Below are 26,380 nucleotides of genomic sequence, written 5' to 3'. Positions count from 1 at the left end.
CCCTTTCAGTCTTGGAGGGGGGGCAAGTAGCCTTCTTCTGTTCTCTCTTCCTGTGTGTACATGTCGATGTTTCGACATAACTGCAAGCCCCCTGTAGCTTTTTTTAAATAATTGCAAGCCACACTCCCTCATTACCATGGGTTAGTGGGGTAGAGGTGAGATTGTAGCAGGTTACTGTCAGAATACAACAATGCAATTTTCAGGTATATCAAGGGTGTGAATGTATTGTGTGTTGTTTTTGAATGTGGTACAAACAATTTACAGATAAACAAAAGGAGAAAGTAGAAGAGTGAAAGGTATTGAAATGCTAAATTCAAAAAGGAGACTAGTTTTGAAATTGCAGGGGCGCTGGCAGATATATTTAAAATGTTGGTATCTACGGGTGAGGTGCCGGAGGATTGGAGGATAGCTCATGTTGATCTGTTGTTTAAACAAGGCTCTAAAAGTAAAACGGGAAATTATAGGCCAGTAAGTTTGAAGTCGGTAGTAGGTAAATTATTGGAAGGAGTACTAAGAGATAGGATCTACAAGTATTTAGATAGACAGGGACTTATTAGGGAGAGTCAACATGGCTTTGTGCATGGTAGGTCATGTTTAACCAATCTATTAGAGTTTTCGAGGAGGTTACAAGGAAAGTGGATGAAGGGAAGGCAGTGGATGTTGTCTACATGGACTTCAGTAAGGCCTTTGACAAGGTCCCGCATGGGAGGTTAGTTAGGAAGATTCAGTCGCTAGGTATACATGGTGAGGTAGTAAACTGGATTAGACATTGGCTCAATGGGAGAAGTCAGAGAGTGGTAGTGGAGGATTGCTTCTCTGAGTGGAGGCCTGTGACTAGTGGTGTGTCACAGGGATCAGTGCTGGGTCCATTGTTATTTGTCATCTATATCAATGATCTGGATGATAATGTGGTAAATTGGATCAGTAAATTTGCTGATGATACAAAGATTGGAGGTGTAGTGGACAGTGAGGAAGGTTTTCAAAGCTTGCAGAGGGATCTGGACCAGCTGGAAAAATGGACTGAAAAATGGCAGATGGAGTTTAATACAGACGAGTGTGAGGTATTACACTTTGGAAGGAAAAACGAAGGTAGAACATACAAGGTAAATGGTAGGGCACTGAGGAGTGCAGTAGAACAGAAGGATCTACGAATACAGATACAAACTTCCCTAAAAGTGGTGTCACAGGTAGATATGGTAGTAAAGAGAGCTTTTGGTACATTGGCCTTTATAAATAAGTATTGAGTATAAGAGTTGGAATGTTATGGTGAAGTTGTATAAGGCATTGGTGAGGCTGAATTTGGAGTTTTGTGTGCAGTTTTGGTCACCGAATTACAGGAAGAATATTAATAAGGTTGAAAGAGTGCAGAGAGGGTTTACAAGGATGTTGCCGAGACTTGAGAAACTGAGTTACCGAGGAAGGTCGAATAAGTTAGGACTTTATTCCCTGGAGCGTAGAAGAATGAGGGGAGACTTGATAGAGGTATATAAAATTATGATGGGTATAGATAGAGTTAATGCAAGCAGGCTTTTTCCACTGAGGCTAGGGGAGAAAAAAACCAGAGGACATGGGTTAAGGGTGAAGGAGAAAAAGTTTAAAGGGAACATTGGGGGGGGGCTTCTTAACACAGAGAGTGGTGGGAGTGTGGAATGAGCTGCCAGATGAAGTGGTAAATGTGGGCTCACTTTTAACATTTAAGAAATACTTGGATAAGAGGGGTTTGGAGGGATATGGTCCAGGTGCAGGCCAGTGGGACTAGGCAGAAAAATGGTTCGGCACAGCCAAGAAGGGCCAAAAGGCCTGTTTCTGTGCTGTAATGTTCTATGGTTCTACATTCAATTGGGTGAGGAGTGAGTTCTGTCAAGTGGGCAATTGAGAGAATACACAGTGTACATGGAGGGAGGTCAGTAAAAGGTCGAAGAGGGCAGATTTCAATACAAGATGCATAATCTAGTATCAGGACAAAATTGCAGATTCTGATGTTCTTTATCTCTTAATGCCGTGATTGCTACAGCTGCGTTGTATAGGGTATCAATCTGCTTGCTTATCCTTCATTACATCTTTCCTGTATCTTAAAGGCTATTGTTTAAATAAAAGTCTTGCATTTCCAAAATGCTCAGGACATCCCAAGATGCCTTCCAGCCAATGAAAGATGGTTAGATCTGATTGCTGTGGTAACTTGATGAATGTGGTAATCTGTTCACCCTGAGTATGTTTTCCACACATGGGTCTACACGGGAATAATCAGAGCATTAGCAAGTTTGGTTTGGTGTAAATATTGCAATTGGATTGGTTCATTACTGTCACGTGTACAGTGAAAAGCTCGACTTACATACAGATCAGATCATCACACAGTGCATTGAGGTAAATCAGTAACAATGCAGAATAGAGTGTAACGGCGACTGAGAGAGTGCAGAGCAGATAAACAGTAAGGTGCATGAAAGGTGTTGAAGAAAGGCAGCGTCCATTATTAAGGACCTCCAGCACCCAGGGCATGCCCTTTCCTCTCTGTTACCATCAGGTAGGAGGTACAGGAGCCTGAAGGCACACACTCAGCGATTCAGGAACAGCTTCTTTCCCTCTGCCATCCGATTCCTGAATGGACATTGAATCCGTGGACACTACCTCACTTTTTTCAGTATATATCATTTCTGTTTTTGCACGATTTTAAAAATTCTATTCATTATATGTATACTGTAATTGATTTACTTATTATTATTATTTTTCTTCTTCTAGATTATGTATTGCATTGAACTGCTGCTGCTAAGTTAACAAATTTCACAACACATGCCGGTGATAATAAACCTAATTCTGATTCTGAATATAAATTGGTAGATTGTGAGGTGAAGAGTCCAACATATCTTACTAGAGAACTATTTACTAGTCTTATAACAGTAGGAACCTGCTAGTATGGCCTTTTCTATCTTCTGCCCAAAGGAAGAGGGGAGGAGAGAGAGTGTCTGGGTAAGGGGTCTTACATGCCTGTTTTATTGAGACAGCAAGGGTTATAGACAAGTCCATGGAGGGGAGGGTTGATTCTGTGATGTGCAGTTTCTTTTGGTCAGGGGCAGTACCAAGCCCAGATGCTTCTGCATATGGAGCATCAATAAAAATTAACAGTAGACAGGGAAAGGCCAAATTTCTTTAGGCTCCTGAGGACATAGGGGCATTAGTGAGCCATGATATCCATGTCAATTTTGGGGTTTAGGGGGAAAATTACCTTGCCTTAGACCAGCTGATGAACTACCAAGGGCAAGAAATCTATGTCTCAATACCCCACACGCTGCCCCAGTTCAGAAGGTGCTATAGAAATACGCAATGTTGCACCAGTGATCATTAGCTGGTCAAAGATGTTCACATTCCTTACCTTCATCTCTGCCTTTGTTCCAGTGACCAATTCCCACTCCTTGGCTGTTCCCCAAGGTGAAGGGGAAGAAGACATGGAGGAACTGAAGGAGACAGCCAGGAAACTGAGCAGGGACCGACGTTTCCGTGAGACTGTCTATAAGTACATGACTCTCAAAGATTCCTCGAAGTCCTGAGTCATGTAAGAGGAGGTCCTGCTATGTTGTAATGTGATGCTTACACTTTAGGAGCTGTTCCCAATGTTCAGCTGTTGTAAAGCTGGCTGGCATGAGTAGACTAATGCAGTACATCTTACAAACATTTTTCATTTTCACCTCAGTCTTCCGTCCAACCCCAGGCTCCTTTACCCAAATCTCTGCTGTTCATTGATAAGGTAGAACTCCATCCAAAATGAGTTTAAGGGTTCCCTGTAACAGCGTGAGCCATTTCCTAGTTTGCCAGCATGGTCAGAACTCACTGAAAGCCTGGTGTGGAACAGCAGTGAAATAGCAGTGCCAAAACCTGGTTGGGGTTTGATAGAAACAGCAAACAGTATTTATTCTGCACTTTATAACCCTGTGTTCCATCAGCCCTGGTTGTCAAACTGAGAATCTGTTTGATCTGAAACCCTAATATCTTCACTGAAACAATGAATGTGATCGATTAAAATGAGCAAGCTGCTTGTGAAGGAGCGTGCTTTATTGATAAGGCCAATGTAATATAATAACAAAACAAGTTAACAGGGATTCTCTAGAGATGTGAATTTGCTCAGTGAGTTCTCAATTGTCAAGTCTAGCTAAAACTTTCAAACAGCACAAGTGAAGGAGTTTCTGAGGTGTTGTAGAAAGGACACGGAACCACAGAAATTGGGTAATAACTATTTTCAACCATTTTGCACTCACAATCTGGCCTCAAGTTCCCCAATCTCTCTGACACATTCTATCTATCTTGACCCCCGACGAATGTGTCAGGTCACTGGCTGCATGTTCGGTAATATCAACTTAACCTGTGTGAGCCAGGATCAGGGCCTGTCAACATGATGTCAATGGAGGCTTCCATCTCATTGCCATATTGCTGACTGAGTCTAAGAATTGTTTACTCAATGGCACTGAGTACAGATATTCAGATGCCATGTTACAACTATACAAGATATATCTGAGACCACACTTGCAGAATTGTGTGGAGTGCTGGCTGCCCAGCTGTAGGAAGGCTGGAAAGGGTACAGGAAAGTTGAGTTATTATGAGAGGCAGGATAGGCTGGGCTGTTTTCCCTGGAGTGAAGGAGGCTGAGGGGTGACTTATAGAGGTATATAAAAGCAAGGGGGGCATAGATAAGGTGGACAGTCATGGTCTTTTCCTCAGAGAAGGGGGTCAAAAACAAAAGGGCGTAGATTTAAGGTGATAGGGGAGGGATTTAAAAAGGAGATAAGGGGAAGCTTTTTTCACACAGGGTGGAGGCCCTGATCAACATGACCTGACACTTGCAGTCTGCCCCAGCCAGAAACAGCTCCACCTCTCAAGTGCACATACAATAGCCATCAGCTTCTACTGCACAAGCCAACATCCTGCTACCAAGCTCCACATTCTCTGAGAAAAGGAGACACCTTCAACATCTGACCAGTATCTCTCTCTCTCTCTCTCTCTCTCTCTCTCACACACACACACACAATTATATATTTTATATATATATATATACACACACACAGGGTGGGGAGAGAGAGAGAGATAGATAGATAGATATATACACAACACAGACATACACTCAGCGGCCATGTTATTAAGTACGACTGTACACCTCATCAATACAAATATCTAATCAGCCAATCATGCGGTCGTAACTCAATTCATAGAAGCATGCAGGCATGGTCAAGAGGTTCAGTTGTTATTCAGACCAAACATCAGAATGGGGAAAAATGGCCACTAAATGTACATTCACACATATACACCCCCAAACACAAATATACATTCACACACACTCACTTATATACATTCACAGGCAGACACACATATACAATTCATAAACACTCACACACACACACACACACACACACCTCCTGTACCTCTGAGAAGTTTGTGAAGTTCTGCTGCAGTCGCCCATCCACTTCAAGGTTTGACGTGTTGTGCATTCAGAGATGCTCTTCTGTACACCACTGTTGTAGTCTGTGGTTATTTGAGTTTCTGTCACCTTCCTGTCAACTTGAACCAGTCTGACCATTCTCCTCTGATCTCTCTCATTAACATGTCATTTTCACCCACAGAACTGCCACTCACCGGATGTTTTCCACACCATTCTCGGTAAATTCCAGAAGTTGTTGTGTGTAAAAATCCCAGGAGATCAGCAGCATACTCAAACCATCTCATCTGGCAATCAAAATCACTTAGCTCACATTATTTCCCCATTCTCATGCTTGGTCTGAACAACTGAACCTCGTGACCATGTCTGCATGCTTTTATGCATTGAGTTGTTGCCACATGACTGGCTGATTAGATATTTGCATTAACAATCAGGTGTTCAACAAAGTTCAAAAAAATTTATTATCTAAGTACATTTTTGTCACCATATACAACCCTGAGATTCCTTTTCTTGCAGGCATGCTCAATAAATCTAATAACCAGAAAAGAATTATTGAAAGACCATACCAACAGGATGAGCAACCAGTGTGAAAATACAAAAAGAGAAATAAATAATAATAATAAAGTATCATTTAAAAGTCATTACTCAATAGCATTAAACAATTAGGCCTATACAGCAATATTTTATGTAAATCTTCAGAAAACTGTAACACTATACACCACTAGAAAGTTCCTTGGAATTGAGAAATGTGTGTGCTTGGCTGTGCACGCATCTCAGGTTTTACCTGCTTGAGCTCAGAGAAAATAAAAATAATAATAAATATACAATAAATATCAAAAACATGAGATGAAGATTCCTTGAAAGTGAGTCCATGGGTTGTGAGAACAGACCAGTGATGGGACAAGTGAAGCTGAATGAAGTTATCCCCTCTGGCTCAAGAATCTGAATGGTTGAGGCATAATAACTGTTCCTCAACCCAGTGGTGTGAGTCCTGAGGCTCCCGTACCCTCTTCCCGATGGCAGCAGTGAGAAGGGAGCATGGCTTTGCTTTTGGGATCCTTGACGATGGACGTATAAGTGTACCTACTAAAGTGGCCACTGAGTGTGTGTGCGTGCGCACGCGCACACACGCACAAACAACTTCCTCCCAGTTTACGTGACAAAAATCTATTGAGCCTACTCTATTTGACGATACTGGAGAAGTATAACATGGCAAGTCTATTTAAAGATTCAGAATCAACTACGGCAACCACAAAATTCACTGAAACTACAGAGGTATCTGCTGATAAAATCAATGTTATTTCATTAACAAAATGTCGCAGCTTTTTTGGAATTACATGATATCATATGTGTAAAATCCATCCCATCATTTTGCCTCTGGGTTTGATCTGTGAGAGAATTATTTCCAAGCTAGCTGGGACTGGATGCCATTACATACAGCAGTTAGCACACTCACATTCTTGGAGACAGTGGGGCAATATTGGAAAAATCATAACCTGTGCCACTTACGTGTCAAAAATGAAACTGGAGGACAGTAGAAAACAAACAGTGCTTAAATTGTGCAACACGAGAATAATTTAAGCCATATATTCCTTTGACCATTGCAATTATTATAATAATGAAATGTTCTCCAAATTATGTTTATGGAAGAATATGTTTCATGGATGATTAAATATGTATCTCATTACTAGCTGAACTACTTATAAATATTTGACTTCTGTAACTTTAAAGTTGTGGATAATCAGCTCAGCATGACACTGAGCTGAACCCATCAACAGTGCTGTGTTCCTGTAAGACAGTGTGACTGAGATTCCTGCAGTCTGAGAAATATGGTCTCACCCACAATATCCATGGAAATCTGTGAAAGATCTAATCATTAGTTACTTTGCTTAAAATTCATGTTATTTTAGTTAGCACTGTTTTGCTGAGATTGCAATTTATATTTGTTAGAAGGATTTATATTCCAGCATCTCTCATGCCTCTAGTTATATTTTCTTTCAGTATCTGTTTGTGGTTCTATCAGATTTCTCTGTGTGTTTCTTACATCTTTGCTTCTTCCCCATCTATTTCTGTAATGTGTCCCTCCATACTTTGTAGTGTTACAAAGCAACTGGAGAACAATAGGCACAGCACATTGACCCTCTGGCTTTGTGAAGAGCTAAATCTTGCCTCCATGATTGGCCAGTGCATACCAAGGTCTTTGAATCTATTGAGGGACTGAGTGCCAACTGGGCTTTGCTCCTTTGCCCCTAGCAATTCAAGAGCAGATATAGCAGAAACTGGGACAAGAACGTGGCTGTGCAATTATCCTGTCACCTTGCAACCAAAAAGAAGAGCATTAGATTTAAAATAAAATGATACTGTGAGTGATATAATGGTGAGGATGTAACATAATGCTTTAATGTTTGCTTTAAAATTTGATAAATATAAAGTTTTATAAATCATGTCTGAAAATATCACAACTTAAACAGACTGGATGAAAAAGTGATCATATCATAGAAACAGTCACTGACACTAATAAAAATAAGTGATGTTTTATTCAGAAACAACAGGGTTCTTGGCTGTTTTCCTCTGTCTTGGGGTTTGTGCAGTTTGCAATAAAACATTGCCTAGTACAGCTCATTTGAGACTGGGACATGGGATTTGTTGTTCAATGGAAAGGAACTTTTTTGTCCCGGCTGGGGGTAAGAAGACTGGGATTGTGCATCGCAACTAGAGGGTTCGCAACTGTGGATTGGTGAGTGACCAGCCCTGGCATTCCTGGACACTTTCAGGCTACTGCAAAGTTTATTGGTTTTGCTCTTGTTACTTGAGCATTACCCTAACTTGGTGTCTAGAACTGGGGATCAGAGTCTCTGAGTAAGGGATCAATGAGTTGAATTAAAAGTTATCACCCAGTGGCTGATGACTCATTGGAAATCTCTAAGCAAGAGGGCTACGGAGAATCAGCTGCTGAGTTAACGCCAGAGTTTAGTTCAATAGATTTTTAGTTGCTAAGAAAACCAATGGCACTGAGTTAAAGATCCCCCCCCCCTCACTAATTGAATGGCAGGGTTGGCATTAGAAAGTGGATGGCCCACTCCTGCTTCAATTACTACCCTAATCCACAGACTTAAATGCAAAACCTGGGCCAATTCACCAGTATTCTGAAGAAGGTTTTCAACATGCGAAGTACTAATTGAGAGAATGTACACTGTGGATCTTGACTTCCTTTTGGATTCAAAGTAAGACCTCCCTGGGTGCTAATGAATAGTTGTCCATAAGTAATGTCAGTAAAATACTGTATGGTGGAAGGAGTACTCTAATAACATTTAATAAGGATCTAGACCAGCACGAGTTAACAGAGAAGGTTTCAGACCAACTACTCACTACTCAGCAGGAGAAATGGTTTACTTTGTGTTGACCATGACTCTAATTCAGTCATTTATTTTTCGTTATTCATGTCACAAAACCATAAGACATAGGAGTAGAATTGGCCATTCAGCCTATTGTGTCTGCTCCACCATTACATCATGGTGGATTTATTCTGTCAGCTCCATTCTCCCTGTAACCTTTGACACCCTGACTAATAAACCTCTGCTTTAAATATACCCAATGACTTAGCCTCACAGCTATCTGAAGCAACCTCCCTCTGCCTACAGAAATTCCCTCCTACCTCTGTTCTAAAGGTCCATCCTTCCAGTTTGAGGCTGTGCCCCCTGGTCTAATGCTCCCCCACTATAGGAAGCATACTCTCCGTTTCCACTGTGTGAGGAAGTTGGTCACATATTTCCTACCTCATAACTGCAAATAAGCTTCAGAAATACTCCTTTGGAGAATGAGTGCCTTTCAGCATTCTTTGATTATGAAAGGTACTATTTAAACAAAATTCCATCTGAATATGATTCCAAGAATGGGTTCCCAAAAGAAGCAGCCTTTCTATGAAGCTGAAAGAAATGATGATTGTGAACTGTGAGGTGCGGACAAGGGTTGAAATAGTGTATCTGCAGTGTAATTAAAGCCCAGTGATGCGCCACCCTACAGAACCGGCAGATGTTCCTCTACCAACAATAAAATCCAGTTCAACCAGTACACTGTACGCAGTACTGCATTTTAATCAGTCTTCCTGGAAGGTGGGTGATGATGCAAGGGAAAGGACCTTTCTTCGTTTACAAAGAACATGGCAACAAGGTCCCTGTGCCTTTTTAAGGAGCTGGCGTGTTTCGAACGAATGTGGGAACGGGGTATCTATGTGTTGAAGAGGAGCTGGGAACGGATGTCCGGAGGAGTTTTGAACGGGAAACCAATGGAGAGTGAGATCTGGTCCCTGTGTGTTTATAAGGAATGTAGAAACGAGTCCAGGTGTTTATGAGCATGGAAAGAGGAGTGCCAGTGTTCCCAAGTAACTGGACATGGGGTCACTGTGTACTTATAAGGAACATGAAAACAGAATACGGATGTGTTTATTAGGGGTGCAGGAACTGAGTCCCAATGACTTTATAACAAATGCCGAAACATGGTCCTGGAGAGTTCATCGGGAGGATGGAAAAGGGGTCCCTGTGTGTGGGAACAGAGTCACTTTGTGTTTATGTACATGGAAACATGGTCTCAGCGTGCTTATCCAAAGCGTGAGATTGTGGTCAATGTTCAAAGTAAATTTATTATTTAAGTATATATGTTACCATATACTACCTTGAGATTCATTTTCTTGTAGGCATCTGCAGGAAAAAATAGATATACGATCAAATTTATGAATAACTATACACGAACAAAGACTGGCAAACAACCCATGTGCAAAGGAAGACAAACTGAAAAATAAAAAGAGATAATACAGAGAACACGAGTTGAAAGTGAGTTTGTATGTTGTAGAGTTAGTCCAGAGTGGTGAATGAAGATGCCCTCACCGGTTATAGGAGTATTGTAATAACTATTCCTGAAGCTGATGGAGCGGGAGCTAAGGCTTCTCTAGTAGCGAGAAGGCGGCATGGCTGGATGCTGGGGATTTTTGATGATGGATGCTGCTTTCTTGTGACGGTGCTCCAGGTCAATATACTCAATGGTGGAGAGGGTTTTGGCTGTGATGGAGTAGGCAGTGTCCACCACTGTCTGTAGCCTTCTCCATTCGTGGACATTGATGTTTCCTACCAGGATGTCATGCAAACAGTTAGGATACTCCACTGCACATCTATAGAAGTTTGTCAGGTTTTGGTGACACGCCAAATCTACATAAACTTCTAAGATAGTACAGGAGCTGTTGTGTCTTCTTTGTGATGACACCTATGCACTGATCCCAAACAGATCCTCTGATATGCTAATGACAAATAATTTAAACTTACTGACCCTCTCCACCTCACATCCTCTAATGAGGACTGGTTATGGACCTCTAGATTCTTCCACCTGAAGTCAATAATCAGCTCTTTGGTTTTGCTGACATTAAGGATGAAGTTGTTGTGGCACCCTTCAACCAGGTTTTCAATCTACCTCCCACATGCCGATTCGGCCAGCAACTGTGGTTGTCAGCAAACATGGATACGGTTGTACTTAGGCACACAATCAAATGTATAAAACACGCAGAGTAGGGGCTAAGCACACAGATCTGAGTGTAGAGAAGATGCTGTTGTCAATCCGTACTGACTGTGGCCTGCCAGTGAGGAAATCAAGAATTCAGTTACCCAGGGTGGTAAGGAGGTAATTGATGAGTTTTGATGGGGGTCATAATAATAAATGCTGAGCTATAGCAAGAGTAGCACCCAGGCATATGTCTCTTCATTGTCCTGCTGTTCCAGAGCTAAATGAAGAGCCACTGAGGTGGCATCCGCTATGGATCTGTTGCTCTGGTAGGCAAATTGGGGTGGATGCAGGTCACTCTTCAGGCATGAGTTTCTTGAAGCAGTTCATCGTGGTGGATGTAACTGCTACTGCACGAGTCATTGAGGCACGTTACCATACTCTTCATGGGCACCCATATGATTGAAGCCTGCTTGAAGCAGGTGGGTACCACACTGCCAGAGCCAGAGGTTGAAGATGTGTGACCTGTTGATATGCACAGGTCTTCAGTACTCAGCCAGTTTTACTATCCTGAAGGATGGTTTCAGATCAGCCTCAGAGACTTGCGATTGGTTTGGTGAGGGCTGTAGCATTCGTGAAGGTTCCTCCATGTTCTGTCGGTCAAAGTGAATAAAAGGCAATGAGGTCATCTGGGAGAGAAACCACATTACCAATAATGTTGCTTGGGTTTGCTTTGTAGGAGGTGATGACAATCAAGCCATGCCACAGTTGTTGAACATCTCTGTGGTTTAAATTTAGCCCGGAATTGCCACTTTACACGAGGTGGTCTTCTGGAGTTCATGTTGGATCGCCAGTCCTAAATGCCGCCGACTGAGCCCTCAGCCCATTTTGAATCTTCTGGTTCATCTGGTTGAATGATTTTGTGGCGGCACACTCGTCCACAGTCTTTAAAAAGTCTGTGAAACCATGATGCATCAGGAAGCGTGGAAACAGGGTCTCGGTGTGTCTACAAGGAGGCTAGGAATGGGGCCCCAGAGCTTCAGAAGTGTGGGAACGGGTTCTCGTGTGTTTTATGAAGCGTGAGAACTGGATGCAGGTGAGTTGCGAAGCAACGTGAGGAGTGAAGCACGGTATCCTTTTAAGAAGCTCGAGAACAGGGATTATGTTTGATTATGAGTACTGAGGGAATATGTTTCCTGTGTATTCATAGGGATTTTAGGATCAGCGCTATCAACACATTCACCCTACCAGTCGTCAGATACCCAGCTACAATAGTGTGTTGAACAAGGGACGAACTGGAAGCCACTGACATTAAGACCCAGAAACTACTAACAATATATGGAGTATTACATCCAAAATTCAACATCAAGCAACTGTATATCCACCCGAATAAAGGAGGATGGGGCTGGGATGTGTGAAGGCCACAGGCCTGGAGGAAATGTGAGACGTCCATGAGTATGTCAGGAAGATGGCCCCTATGGACGACCTGCTAGGAGAATACCTCAGACAGCAGGCAGGGGACATGGAAATAGACGTGGGTGAAGCAGAGCCAGAGGCCATGGCAGGACAAGCCATTGCATGGGTTGTACCACTGGTCGATATCAGAGGTGGCTGAGAGACAGCACAGAGGCACTGCTCATGGCTGCATAAGACAAGGTGCTGAGCACAAGAGCAATAGAAGCAGGGGTCTTCACACCAGATGAGACTCAAGGTGCAGACTGTGAAAGGTATCAGTAGAAACCATCTAGCACATAGTAGCAGGATACAAGATGCAGGCAGGGACAGCATATACTCAGTGGCACAACTAAGTTGCAGGAATTGGACACAGGAAATCTGCGCTGAGTATGGATTGGACATTCCCAAGTCCAAATGGGAAACACCCGAGAAGATAGTGAAGAATGATAGAGTTAAGATCCTGTGGGACTTCCAAATACCGACTGATCTTCTTTGGTTGTCCATTGGAATCTAATGACGACGCCCACTCCTCTAATGATCTTTGATGACTATAGTCTTATCCTGGACCCACAAGCTCTATTGCAAGTGGGACATGTATATGTGGTAGTGGTGGTAGTGATGGCTGCATTTCTCCTATCTTCTGGTTGTTCTTTCCATCTCCAGAATATGAACCCCGTCCCTACACAGCTGTCACCAAGTGATACAGTCAGCAACAACATCCTCCAGGTCCTCAGGTCTGATCTTGTACTTCCTTAAAGCATTCTTCATCTGATCCTTATAGCACTTTGGCCCTCCAGCTGAACGTCGACCATGATGTAGCTGGCTGTATAATACTCTGCGGGGTAGCCGACATGAGGACATCCTTATCACGTGCCCCAGCCACTGCAGCTGACGCTGGGTGATCATGGCCTCAATACTTCTGCAGTTGGTCTGTACAAGTATTCAGTGTGAGGCACCTGCTCACGCCAGGTAATTCCCAGGATGCACTGAAGGCAGCTTATGTGGAAGCGCTCCAAGGACTTGATGTGATGGCTGTTGGTTACCCAAACTTCACAGCTATAAAGGAGGGTGGTGACACAGACCACTTGGTATACAGCAACCTTTGTGGAGGGACTAAGGCTCCTGTTCTGCAAGTCTCTACCAACCAGACTTAGTAATATTGGACAAGGACCAGAAGAAAGCAATAGTAATAGACATAGCAAGCTCCCAGGCCTCTGGTAAAGGATGCAAGATTGAGGGGAAAGTACACATACACACCACTCATAAGGGGTGAGGAGAAAATATATAGAACACTGTAAGGGACACTAAATAGAAATCCACAGCATAGTAAATTTTAAATTGTCCCTTTCAGGCCTAAAGATTTAATCACTATGGAGATTTCTTGCTCATGTGGGATAACATCTTTCCTGATAAGGAAGGTCACTCTGCTTGGCAAGTGAGACTTGTGGCTGTGAAACAATCTTAGGTTCTGGTGCCTCCTCCGTGGTGGTTGTAATAGTTGACTCTGGGACTACAGGAAGTGGTTCTAACAGCTCTGGACAACTTTCTTCTGGACGTGTTGGCATCCTGACAGCGCATGGCAAGCTTACTGCCCGACATGCTCTTTGTACGTGTCCTACTTTGTTACATTTTCTGCAAGTTTCACCTTTAAACCTGCATTGGTCCAGTGTCTGTGAGCCCCTGCCACAACGGTGCCACAAGTTGGTCAGCCAGGCTACTTCCTGTTTAAACTTTGCATTTTTGCTCATGCTCACCTGCATTTCTGACTGCAACTCAGATATGTCTCCGTCTGCTGTCTCCATTAACACAGCAATTTGAACTGCTCTTTTAAATTTCCTGACAAAGGGTCTCGGCTCAAAATGTTGACTGTACTTGTCCCCATAGATGCTACCAAGCCTGCTGTGTTCCACCAGCATTTTGTGTGTGTTGCTCTTTTAAATGTAAGTTGTACTTCAGTTAGGAAATTTTTGAATGCTTTCTTGTAAGGTTCCATAAGCTAAACAATCTCTCTGTGCATTGTTAAGCCCATCACTGAACTGACAATGTTCAGACAATCTCTTCAATTCAGTCACATACACTGAAATGGACTCCCCTTCCTTTTGATTCCACTTATGAAGCCTAAGGTATTCTGCAACCAGCAATGGCTTTGGTTCTAAATGTTCCTGCATTACTCATTTCAGCTGGTTTGGTTTGTGCAGTGAAATTTCTAAGCAAACTGTATACTTTTTCATCCAATGCACTCAACAAAACTGTTACTTGTTTCTCACTGGCTATTTCATTTGCTTTAAAATACTGCTCAATTCACTCAGTACACATATTCCAATTCTCTCTTATGAAAGCAAAGGCATTTATCTTTCTGATGTAGCCAGCCATTTCTGCTTTTGTATTAATTTATGATTATCACAAGGTACTCAATTTAGTCAATTTTCTGCTTCTTCTTAACTTGCTGACTCTGTCCCCTTGTGAAGAAGCACATGCTATGCTGCTTCTTTTTTTAAAGACTCAAACATTTCACTGCACTTCAACAGGTAGGTAGTGGTCTCAGGTTCATTGATCCCATCCTGATTGGAGCAACATCACAAGACTTCAGTACAACACAGAGTTGGACTGCGACCAATCACTAGGCAGGAACATGAGAACTACATTTTCCACTTAGCGTCACCTTCAAGAGTAAAAAGGCAGCATTTCATGACAGTTTTTCAGAGATGTACTGGGACCAATCACTGAGGGGGATTCATTGGAAACAGTGAATAAAAAGGTAGGCGCAAGCGGAGAATCCATTCTTGGAGCAGCCATTGTTGTGAGTGACCTGGTGTTGGAGTGGTTTTGGCTCATCAGGCTTGGGTGAGGTAAATATCTGGTAAGTTTACTTTTTTTCCCTTTATTCTTCATTCCTCATCTATTACGGCACAGTTATCATGGTGAGAATGGCTCCGGGGACAGTGTGTTATTGTGTGCGTGGGATGTGGGAAGTCTGGGAGATGTTCAGCCTCTGGGATTACCACATCTGCACTAGGTGCATCGAGTTGCAGCTCCTGAGAGAACGTATTAAGGAACTCTGGAGCTGCAGCTCTTCATACGGGAGACCGAGAGACCAGGGCTACAGGGATGTAGTCACCCCAGGGTTGCAGGAGGCAGATAACTGGGTGACTGTCAGGAAAAGGAAGGGAAATGGGCTGTCAGTGCAGAGTACTGTGGTCGTTTCTCTCAATAGTAAGTATACAACTTTGGTCACAGAGGGGTAACGACCTACCAGAGGGAGTCACAGTGGCCGGGACTCTGGCACTGAGTCTGGTGCTGTGGCTCAGAAGAGAAGAGAGGTGATGAGGTCTGCAGTAGTGATAGGAAATTCCAGTCAGTGGAACAGAGATGAGGTTCTGTGAGAGTGATAGAGATACCCATTAGGTATGTTGTCTGAGGTGCCAGGGTCAGGGAGGTTTTTGAATCGGGTACACGGCGGTCTAAAGGAGGAAGGTGAACAGCTAGAAGTTGTTGGTACATATTGGCACCAAAAGTGAGGAGGTCCCAAAGAGAGATGCCAGGGAGCTTGGTAGAAATCTGAAAAGCAGGGCCCCCAGAGTAGTAATCTTTGGGTTGCTGCCGGTGCCACTTGCCTATGTGGATAAGAATAGAATGACTTAGCAGATGAATGTCTGGCTGAGGAATTGGTGCACGATCATTGGGATTGCTTCTGGGGGGAGGTACAACTTGTACAAAAGGGACGGGTTGCACCTAAACCCAAAGGGACCAATGTCCTTGCGAGCAGGTTTGTGAGAACTGTTCAGGTGGGTTTAAATTAATTTGTCAGGGGGATATGAACCAGAGGATGGAGCAGCTGGTTCACAAACAGAGGCAGTGTGTAATGAAACTGCCAGCAAAGACAGGCTGATGACAGAGCAAAATAGCAGTCAATGGGATGAGCTGCAATGTAAAAGGAGGACAAAGTCAAAAAAGGTGAATCCAGGACTGAAGATGTTGCCTATATTTGATGCACACAGTATACAGAATAAGGTAGATGAACTTGTAGCACAGTTACAGATTGGCATCTATGATGCTGTAGGCATCCTGAATCATGACTGAAAGAAGATTATAGCTGGGAGCTTAATGTCCTAGATACATATTGTATTGAAAGGACAAGCAGGTAGGCAGAGGGGGGTGGCATGGCTCCACTGGTAGAAAATGAAATCAAATCAAACTTGAATCATGTAGAATCATGAGTTGAGCTAAGAAACTGCAAAGTTTAAGGTCTCTGATGGGAATAATATATAGACCCCCAAACTAACATGGCAGGGGGATGGGAACCAGTACGATAGAGCTGAGGAGGAGCCAGCAGGTTTACAAGTAGATGATGGTGTCACGTGAATGTAAGGAAGGACAAGCCAATGAATGAGTATAAATGCAGACAGTTAAATTATACCACAGAGGCAAAATTCAAAAGGGTATAGAATGCAGGACTGAAGGTGCTGTACTTAAATGTGCGTAGCATTCGGAATAAGATTGATCGGAATGACGTTATGGGCATCACTGAGTCATGGCTGAAAAAAAAGCCACAGTTGGGAACTTAACATCAAAGGATATACTTTGTATCAAAAGAACAGGCAGGAAGGCATAGGTGGTGGTGTGCCTCTGTTGGTAAGATGGAATTACATCTTTAGAAAAGGTGACAGCGTCAGAGAATATTGAATCTTTGTGGGAGAAATTAAGTAACTGCAAGGGGTAAAAAAAACATTATGGGAATCATATATAGAACTGCAAATATGTGGGGTTGAGATTGCAAAGGGAGCTGAAAAAGGGAAGTAGTAAGGGTAAAGACAATTGTAATGGGGGACTTCAATTTGCAAAAGCATTGGGGAAATCAAGTTGGTATCAGATTGCAAGAGGGAATGTTTTGAATGCCTACACGATGGCTTTTTAGAGCAGTTTGTGCTTTAGCTACTCAGAGAAAGGCCATCTTAGATTGGGTGTTGTGTAATAATGTATTAACCCAGATTTTGTTGTTATTGAGTGGGTTCGTCGAGCTGGCTTGTTAGCTAGAAGACGTTTTGTTACCCAACTAGGCAACATCATCAGTGCAACTTTGAATGAAATGTTGGTGATCTACATTGTTCGTCTTTTATGTGTCCTGTGATTAGTCCATTTGTGTGTGTGTGTGTGTGTGTGTGCCAGTGCCATTTCTATTGGTTACCGATTATGTAATCCACGATCGGTTCATTAAAATCTGATTCGGTGATAATTATTGTCCGGGCTGTGTTAGTCGACCGTTGTGTAGGATTAACGTTGTCCTCATTGAGTGATGCGTGTAAGCAGGTGTAAATTGGCTTTTGGCTCTGGACTGACGACCTAACGCTGAAGTGGGATGTAAACTGGGTTCATTTCAACGTGCTTGTTGACAGAATTCTGCGTAGACAACAAAGCCTCTAAGAATTCTCGGGATTGGCCTAGGATAGCGACCTTGGTCCAGTCCAGTTCTCCACACAGAATTCTACCAACAAGCACATTGAAAAGTTTGCACTGTTTGTACTAAATAGACCGATAAGCTCTTGGTGGAACACGTTCATACCACTTTGTACTCTGTTTATTATTTTGTACATTAATATTGCACATTACTAAATTAGTATTGTGTATATCATTAGTTTGTACTTTATTAGTTAATATATTTATTATTATTGCTAAGTGTTTTTAAAATTCGCTGCTGTAACAAAATAATTTCCTATCAGGATCAATAAAGTTCACATTATTATTAGGTAGCAGAACGGAAATACTAAAGTGTACTGTTTTTAATATAAAAATCTTTTTATATGTTCTTGATTTTGTTGTACCATGCCAATCTTAATATATGTTTTAAACAACTGGTCATACAATTCTGGTATTACCCTGGATTTCAGGAATGAGGACCAGTAGACCCAGAGGTTGCTTGCTTGTTGTGGAGTGGAATTCACTCTGAGCAACGTGCTGCCAAAGAATGGGGGAAATGGCATGTACAGTTCACACCTACTGCTCGGTCCTGTGGGAATCCTTCAGCGCACACCAAGATCGTACTCTATTTACCACTTAGAAACAAGAGAAAATCTGCAGATGTTGGAAATCCCAGCAACACACACAAAATGCCGGAGGAACTCAGCAGCCAGGCAGCATCTGTGGGGGAAGAAAGTAGTCGACGTTTCAGGCCGAAACCCTTTGGCAGGACAGGAGAAAAAAGCTAGAGAGTAGCTTAAAAGCTGAGGGAGGGGAGAAACACAAGGTGATAGGTGAAACCTGAGGGGGAGGGTTGAAGTAAAGAAGAGAGAAGTTGATTGGTGAAAGAGATAGAAGGCCGTGGAAAAAAAGTGGGGGGGGGGGGAGAAAGAGGTAGAAGCACTAGAGGGAGGCGATGGGCAGGCAAGGAGATAGGGTGAGGGAGGGAAAAGGTGAAGGAGGGGGACATTACCTTAAGTTTGAGAAATCCATCAGGTTGGAGGCTACCCAAATGGAATATAATGTGTTGTCTTCCAACCTAAGTGTGGTCTCATTACGACAGTGGAGGAGGCCATGGATAGACATATCGGAATGGGAATAGGATCTCAGCCCAAAACGTCGACTGTACTCTTTCCCATAGATTTTGCCTGACCTGCTGAGTTCCTCCAGCATTTTGTTTGTGTTACTTCCATTTGCTACTTGCTGGGAATTACTTTGTTAAACTCCTTTGTGTGGCTGCTGTGATGCCGGGGGCGATTTGCTGCAGGTTCTCGGACAGCTGCAGTAGTCCATTTACAATAGTCTCGAAGGGTGCCCCCAGGGTGTTGGTCCATTTTGGTGGCTCCAGGTTGGATTGTGAAGGCACAACCACTGCTTAGGACTGGCTGAATCATTCTCGTCTCTCACTGCACGTGTGTAAATTGTGCATAGGACTGGCTGAATCATTCTCGTCTCTCACTGCACGTGTGTAAATTGTGCTTAGGACTGCTGAATCATTCTCGTCTCTCACTGCACGTGTGTAAATTGTGCTTAGGACTGGCTGAATCATTCTCGTCTCTCACTGCACGTGTGTAAATTGTGCTTAGGACTGGCTGAATCATTCTCGTCTCTCACTGCACGTGTGTAAATTGTGCTTAGGACTGGCTGAATCATTCTCGTCTCTCACTGCACGTGTGTAAATTGTGCATAGGACTGGCTGTGTGTAAATTGTGCATAGGACTGGCTGAATCATTCTCGTCCCTCACTGCACGTGTGTAAATTGTGCATAGGACTGGCTGAATCATTCTCGTCCCTCACTGCACGTGTGTAAATTGTGCATAGGACTGGCTGAATCATTCTCGTCTCTCACTGCACGTGTGTAAATTGTGCATAGGACTGGCTGAATCATTCTCGTCTCTCACTGCACGTGTGTAAATTGTGCATAGGACTGGCTGAATCATTCTCGTCTCTCACTGCACGTGTGTAAATTGTGCATAGGACTGGCTGAATCATTCTCGTCCCTCACTGCACGTGTGTAAATTGTGCATAGGACTGGCTGAATCATTCTCGTCCCTCACTGCACGTGTGTAAATTGTGCATAGGACTGGCTGAATCATTCTCGTCTCTCACTGCACGTGTGTAAATTGTGCATAGGACTGGCTGAATCATTCTCGTCTCTCACTGCACGTGTGTAAATTGTGCATAGGACTGGCTGAATCATTCTCGTCTCTCACTGCACGTGTGTAAATTGTGCATAGGACTGGCTGAATCATTCTCGTCTCTCACTGCACGTGTGTAAATTGTGCATAGGACTGGCTGAATCATTCTCGTCTCTCACTGCACGTGTGTAAATTGTGCATAGGACTGGCTGAATCATTCTCGTCTCTCACTGCACGTGTGTAAATTGTGCATAGGACTGGCTGAATCATTCTCGTCTCTCACTGCACGTGTGTAAATTGTGCATAGGACTGGCTGAATCATTCTCGTCTCTCACTGCACGTGTGTAAATTGTGCATAGGACTGGCTGAATCATTCTCGTCTCTCACTGCACGTGTGTAAATTGTGCATAGGACTGGCTGAATCATTCTCGTCTCTCACTGCACGTGTGTAAATTGTGCATAGGACTGGCTGAATCATTCTCGTCTCTCACTGCACGTGTGTAAATTGTGCATAGGACTGGCTGAATCATTCTCGTCTCTCACTGCACGTGTGTAAATTGTGCATAGGACTGGCTGAATCATTCTCGTCTCTCACTGCACGTGTGTAAATTGTGCATAGGACTGGCTGAATCATTCTCGTCTCTCACTGCACGTGTGTAAATTGTGCATAGGACTGGCTGAATCATTCTCGTCTCTCACTGCACGTGTGTAAATTGTGCATAGGACTGGCTGAATCATTCTCGTCTCTCACTGCACGTGTGTAAATTGTGCATAGAGCTTTGAGGACACTTTGCTGTTCCTCTTCTTAGTAAACTACCCTCAAGCTCCCTAGAATCCCCAGAGAAGTAATTTGGCCCCTGAGTTTGCAGCAATTGGCATGCTTGATTGGGAAATCCATCAGTGTCTAGCCTATGTTGATCTCGTAGTATTTCAACACAATCCAAAGGAAAACAAATATTTCAACACACAGCATCATCAAAAGGAAGTAAGACTATGTACCTTCTCCTACAGTAACTGGAACATCTTTGAGGATACATGGGTGGGGAGTTGGAGGACCCTGGTTAATATGTTCCGAAATTCCTGCTTTCCTACTAATAAACAGCCAATGCTAGTGGAAACATTTAATATTAATTCCAATAAAAATGAAGCAAACATTAACTAAGAACTGTTGGCTCGGTTTCTTTCTCTTACTGCTGAATATCTACAGTTCCCAGCATCTGCAGTGTCTAGTGATTCAACAAATGAAGTCCTTTTCCCTTTTATTCGTGTGCCATATTCTGCCAGAGCCTCGGTGACCACTTTTTTTCAAGTAGCTGTCTTGGAGGAAAGATTCTGAGAGTGGTCCCCCACATCCTTCTCACAGTGCAGTTGATTTTTTATATACGAGGTCGAGTTGCAAGCTCGACACTCAACCCAGCACGGATGGAAAGCATGCAAGGGAGCAGCCCGACTGGGTTTGAACTTGGAAACCTTTGCTCCAGAGTCCGGCGCTGATGTCACTGTGCCACCAGAGGGCCCGGGGGGGGGGGGGGGTGGAAACCACATTTTGGGATCACAATCCTGAATTCATTAGTTGTGGCCTGTAGCATTCTGCAGACACAAATCACTCTGGACCAACTCCTCAAAGCTATGGAACACTGCATTGAACAGTCTGGAAGGTGAGCCAGAAACAGTGATACTTTTCAATGGTGACAACACAGAGGGCAATTATCAGGAGGTCAGATACCCAGAAACATTAACTGGAGGCATGGCTTAGAAGCCTTCATATTAAAAAATAAAATTGACCTAAGGGACAACTTTTCCCAACACAGGAGGTGCTAGGTATATGGAAAGAGCTGGCATGGAAAGAAGTGATAGAAGTTTGGATGATTACAATGTTTGAAAAATACATGGATAGAAAAAGCTTCAGAGGGAAAAGGCCAATGGGATTACCGTAGATAGACATCTTGGTTGGCAGGGAGTTCGGACAAAGAAGTTGGGGCTTCTATAAGGGTGGGCACCAGTGCACTGAAGCTAAACACGATGAGTAAAGGAGTGTTGACAGCAGCGCCATATGAGATTGGCACAGACCAAGAGAAACTACAGCATGTATGATAGGCTGGAGCCTAAGCAGCCATGTAGGATATGCAGTGGCAATACTCGAAGCACAACTTATAAATTGTGGATACAGAGCACTTGGCACTCAGTAGTATAGAGTGCCGAGAGAAGCAGGGTGGAAAACTAAGGGAGCGGGGAATCACAGAAGATAATTTTTTTTTCCCAAAACCATAATAAGAGCAAAAGAGGGCATTTGGTCCCTCAGGTTTTATCGCCATTCATTAAGTTCACGTTTGATTCCACCTTGGCCTTGGGTCTATTTTCCAGCCCACATACAAAGTTCCCTGTGGGACAAACATCTGTTATAGAATACAGAACATAGAACAGTATAGGAGTTACCTATCTGAGGCTTTTCGGCCTATGATATTGTGCCAACCTTCTCATATCCCTTTCTAGCTCTCCTAAGTGCTAAGTCAGTAGAAATCCAAAAAAAAAACAAGTCAGTCTCAATTCTTTTGGCGTTTTAAAGTGATAGACCACAGAAAAAAAAATTAACCCTAGGGGTATTAATTAACCTTCCTCCTTGTGGGAAACATTTTGATCGAAGAGCAAAATTTTTAAAAAACTGTAGATTACAGAATATAAAGCAATACATGTGATTAACATGTAGCACATTACAGTGGTGTATACAGTTACTAATTTCTATTTCACTTTTAAACATAGCATCCAATCAATCCACCATGTTATTTTCTTTACCTTTCACGTGTTGTTACAAAAAAGTCAATTCCTGCAAAACCAGCTCTTATCTTCAAAATGGCATTTGATCACCCATTGTCCCTTTTCCACTTTGAAACAGAACATTTAGCATCACGTAACATCATGTTATCAGCTTGCTTACTAGCTCACATAAGTCCTTCACAGATTCCTTGAACTTTACCCTGCACAGGTACTAACTCATCACTCATGTTTTCTAAACTAAACCTATTTGCTGAACTTCCAAACAAGTCCTTTGTTCCAAACAAGTCATTAATTCTATCTCCAAGACCTTTAGTTCTATATGTTTCCATAATTAACACCTGCAGATGGTCTCTCTTGGTCAAAACAACACTTCCCTTTGTTTTGCGAAGTCTCTGAATCCCATCTCTCCAAATCACAAACTTGAACATCACCACCAATTTGTTTATCTTTAAATTCCACAATATAGTAAAACAAGTCAACATGTATTATCTCAGCATCTGAGAGAGCTGTTCCTCTCAGCAATGTCAAAGGTCTTGAAACCAATCCAGACTTCACAAGTACTTCAAAAGTCCAGAATCAGTACTCTTCTCAATATCTTCAATAACATTTACCTCACCAGTTTTCATTTCATCACCAACTTTTAGAACATTGTCTAACTCAACTGACTGAGAATCCTCAATTTCTACTGGTACCAAGGTTAACCCATTATTCACTGAACCAAGTCCATCTGACACAAAAGGACTTAATTCCTTTTCAACCGAGTCAGACACCTCAGACCTTAATTGAGTTTCAACACAAGGTTCAATACCCTGTGAATTCATAGGTGCTTCAACAACCTGAACACAGGCTGTCTCTTCTAGGCTTTCATTACTAGTCCCAATTTCAAATTGCAGTTCCCTCTGATCATCCCAGCTACTCTCTGGGAATCTCTCATCTAGAGTAAACTTAACCTTAGGGTTTAAAGCAAACTCATCTGCTGACTTAGCAGTCTCAGAAAGGGTCTCAGCCTCTTTCTCATCCTCCCTCTTTAATTTTTCCTAATCAAAGCTGAACCTCAGCCTCAGTAGGTTTATTTTCAACATATCCCACACATCCTCTTCAAACGTTCCCTTGGATATATAATGCTCTGCTATTAACACCTGTATTAATGCCTTCCTCATTCTAGTGGTCACCTTAACTTTTAACTTATGAGCAATTCCCAACAGCACATCCAATGCTTCAGGGGTTGGTTCTGCCAGAAACTTACCAACTTCAATCTCCGTTGCTGCTGATTTTCCACTCAAGCACATCAAAAGGGATTTTCTCCAATCAGATCAACCATTAATCACTCAATTGAGCCCCCAACTATTTTATAATGGCTCCCAACAATTTGTTCATATCCTGGATGAGCCCCCAATTTTGTTACGCACCCCGTAACAGGTTAAAAGAACCAGCAGAAATGGAACACACCTGGAGTCTGGTTTTGCTACAAACACAACACTATTTATTAGTGTCTACGTAATATAGTAATACAAATCCAGACAAATCAAACAGGTTAGCAGAGTTTATGCATATATAAGTGTGTAAATATAAACCCTAAACTTCAAGCTCAGGTGGTAAATGATACAGTCTAACGATGGTATAGGAAATGAAGTCAGTTCAGTTCCTGATATTGAGTTGAGTAGATTGGGAGGGGGAGGGGGAGAGAGAGAGAGGGGGAGGGAGAGAGGGGGGGGGAAGAGGGGAAGAGGGGGAGAGGGAGAGAGGGGGGGGAAGAGGGGAAGAGGGGGAGAGGGAGAGAGGGGGGGGGAAGAGGGGGAGAGGGGGAGAGGGGGAGAGGGGAGAGGGGGAGAGGGGGAGAGGGGGAGAGGGGGAGAGGGGGAGAGGGGGAGAGGGGGAGAGGGGGAGAGGGGGAGAGGGGGAGAGGGGGAGAGGGGGAGAGGGGGAGAGGGGGAGAGGGGGAGAGGGGGAGAGGGGGAGAGGGGGAGAGGGGGAGAGGGGGAGAGGGGGAGAGGGGGAGAGGGGGAGAGGGGGAGAGGGGGAGAGGGGGAGAGAGAGAGAGAGAGAGAGAGAGAGAGAGAGAGAGAGAGAGAGAGGAGAGAGAGAGGAGAGAGAGAGGAGAGAGAGAGAGAGAGATTTGTCATCCAAAGGTGTATGTTGTGAAAAGGTAATTACGTCGATATTCCACAGATTCCACAACAGCAATACAAAATAACAGTAGGTTTTATCTTCGAAGTTGTTCCACTCCACACACGAAGTATCACCAACAGTGATCGTCAATGAAAATCCTTTTAACACAAGTGGTACCACACCTGAATTCAGCTACAGGACATCTCAAAGTGGTGGCCACAGGACACTCAAATAGAATCCACGTATGGATAATCACCAACAGTAGCTTATCACAAAGGGGACCATCTTCAAGGGAACCACCACCCAGGCAAGGGTCGACACACCGGTAGATTCCACACGGTTACCCCAATCACACACAATGTGATAGCCACTTATCCAGTTCCACGACATACGAAATAACTCTGACAGTAATTTGCCACAGGGGTGCCTTTCTTCAATGAACTACCACACCCAGACAAAGGGTAAACACACATGGTATTCACAAAGGTTTTCCCCCTCACCAGAGAACCCACTTCTGTGGATTAACTAAGTGACAATCACACTTCCGTAGCCGAATGGAAACAAACTCACCCTTACGGGGTACTTAGAGAAAGAGTCCAAACGGTGATTTCTGTCACTAGGTTTTTTCTGTTCCAAACCTTCCTCTCCTCTCTTCCTGCAAACTTGTTCTAGTTGCAGAAAACTTGAGAGAGTCACTTATACTCTGGATCGATCTCAACTCATCCATTTTGGGCTACTGTAAGTTTAACCCAGCGACCGACTCACTGGTGTCTTCCATTGACCAAATCCATCTTGACTCTAAGCATGTGAGTGTCTGTAAGAATCATCTGACCTTGCTTATTCAAAACAAACCACGGGAAACCATAAACACAAGCTGCTCACCATAGCAATCCAGCAACTCCGCAGTCAGTAGAAATCCAAAAAAGAAACAAATGTCAGTCTCAATTCTTTCAGCGTTTTAAAGTGACAGACCACAGAAAAAAATGAACCCCAAGGGTACATAACACTTCTGTCTACCTTACAACTCTCAAGGGCAGCCTGATCTTTGCTTCCTAAATCTTAAGTATGTTTCCTTCATCCTCTTGACTAAATGTTTCACCTCTCTTATCAACCATGGTTCTTTCACCCTACTATTCTTTCCCTGTCTCAATAGGAAAACCCTATTCAGACCCCATGGAACTGGTCCCTAAACAACGTTCACATTTCTGCTGTGCATTTCCCCGAGAATAGATAGTCCAAATTTACACCCCAAAATTCCTGCCTAAAATCATTGTTATCAGCATCCACCAATTAAATACTTTGCCTCCTATTCTTTTCCATCTTTATGTTAAAGGTCAGGGAGTTCTGAGATTGAAAACTTCTAATGATTCTGCCTCCACAACACTTTGAATAGGAGAATTCCAAAGATTCATAACCTTCAGGGAAGCTATTTCTCATATATCCCAGATGACACGAGTATTTTGCATCCATCAACATCATCGCACCTTTAGAGGCTTGTGGATTGCTAAATGTCTTAGGGTCTACAGCATAGAAACAGGCCCTT

This window comes from Hemitrygon akajei, chromosome 3 (genome assembly GCF_048418815.1).
Source record: "Hemitrygon akajei chromosome 3, sHemAka1.3, whole genome shotgun sequence".
Taxonomy (NCBI): Eukaryota; Metazoa; Chordata; class Chondrichthyes; order Myliobatiformes; family Dasyatidae; genus Hemitrygon; species Hemitrygon akajei.
The sequence above is the reverse complement of the archived record's forward strand: the minus strand, read 5'-3'. Positions refer to the sequence as shown.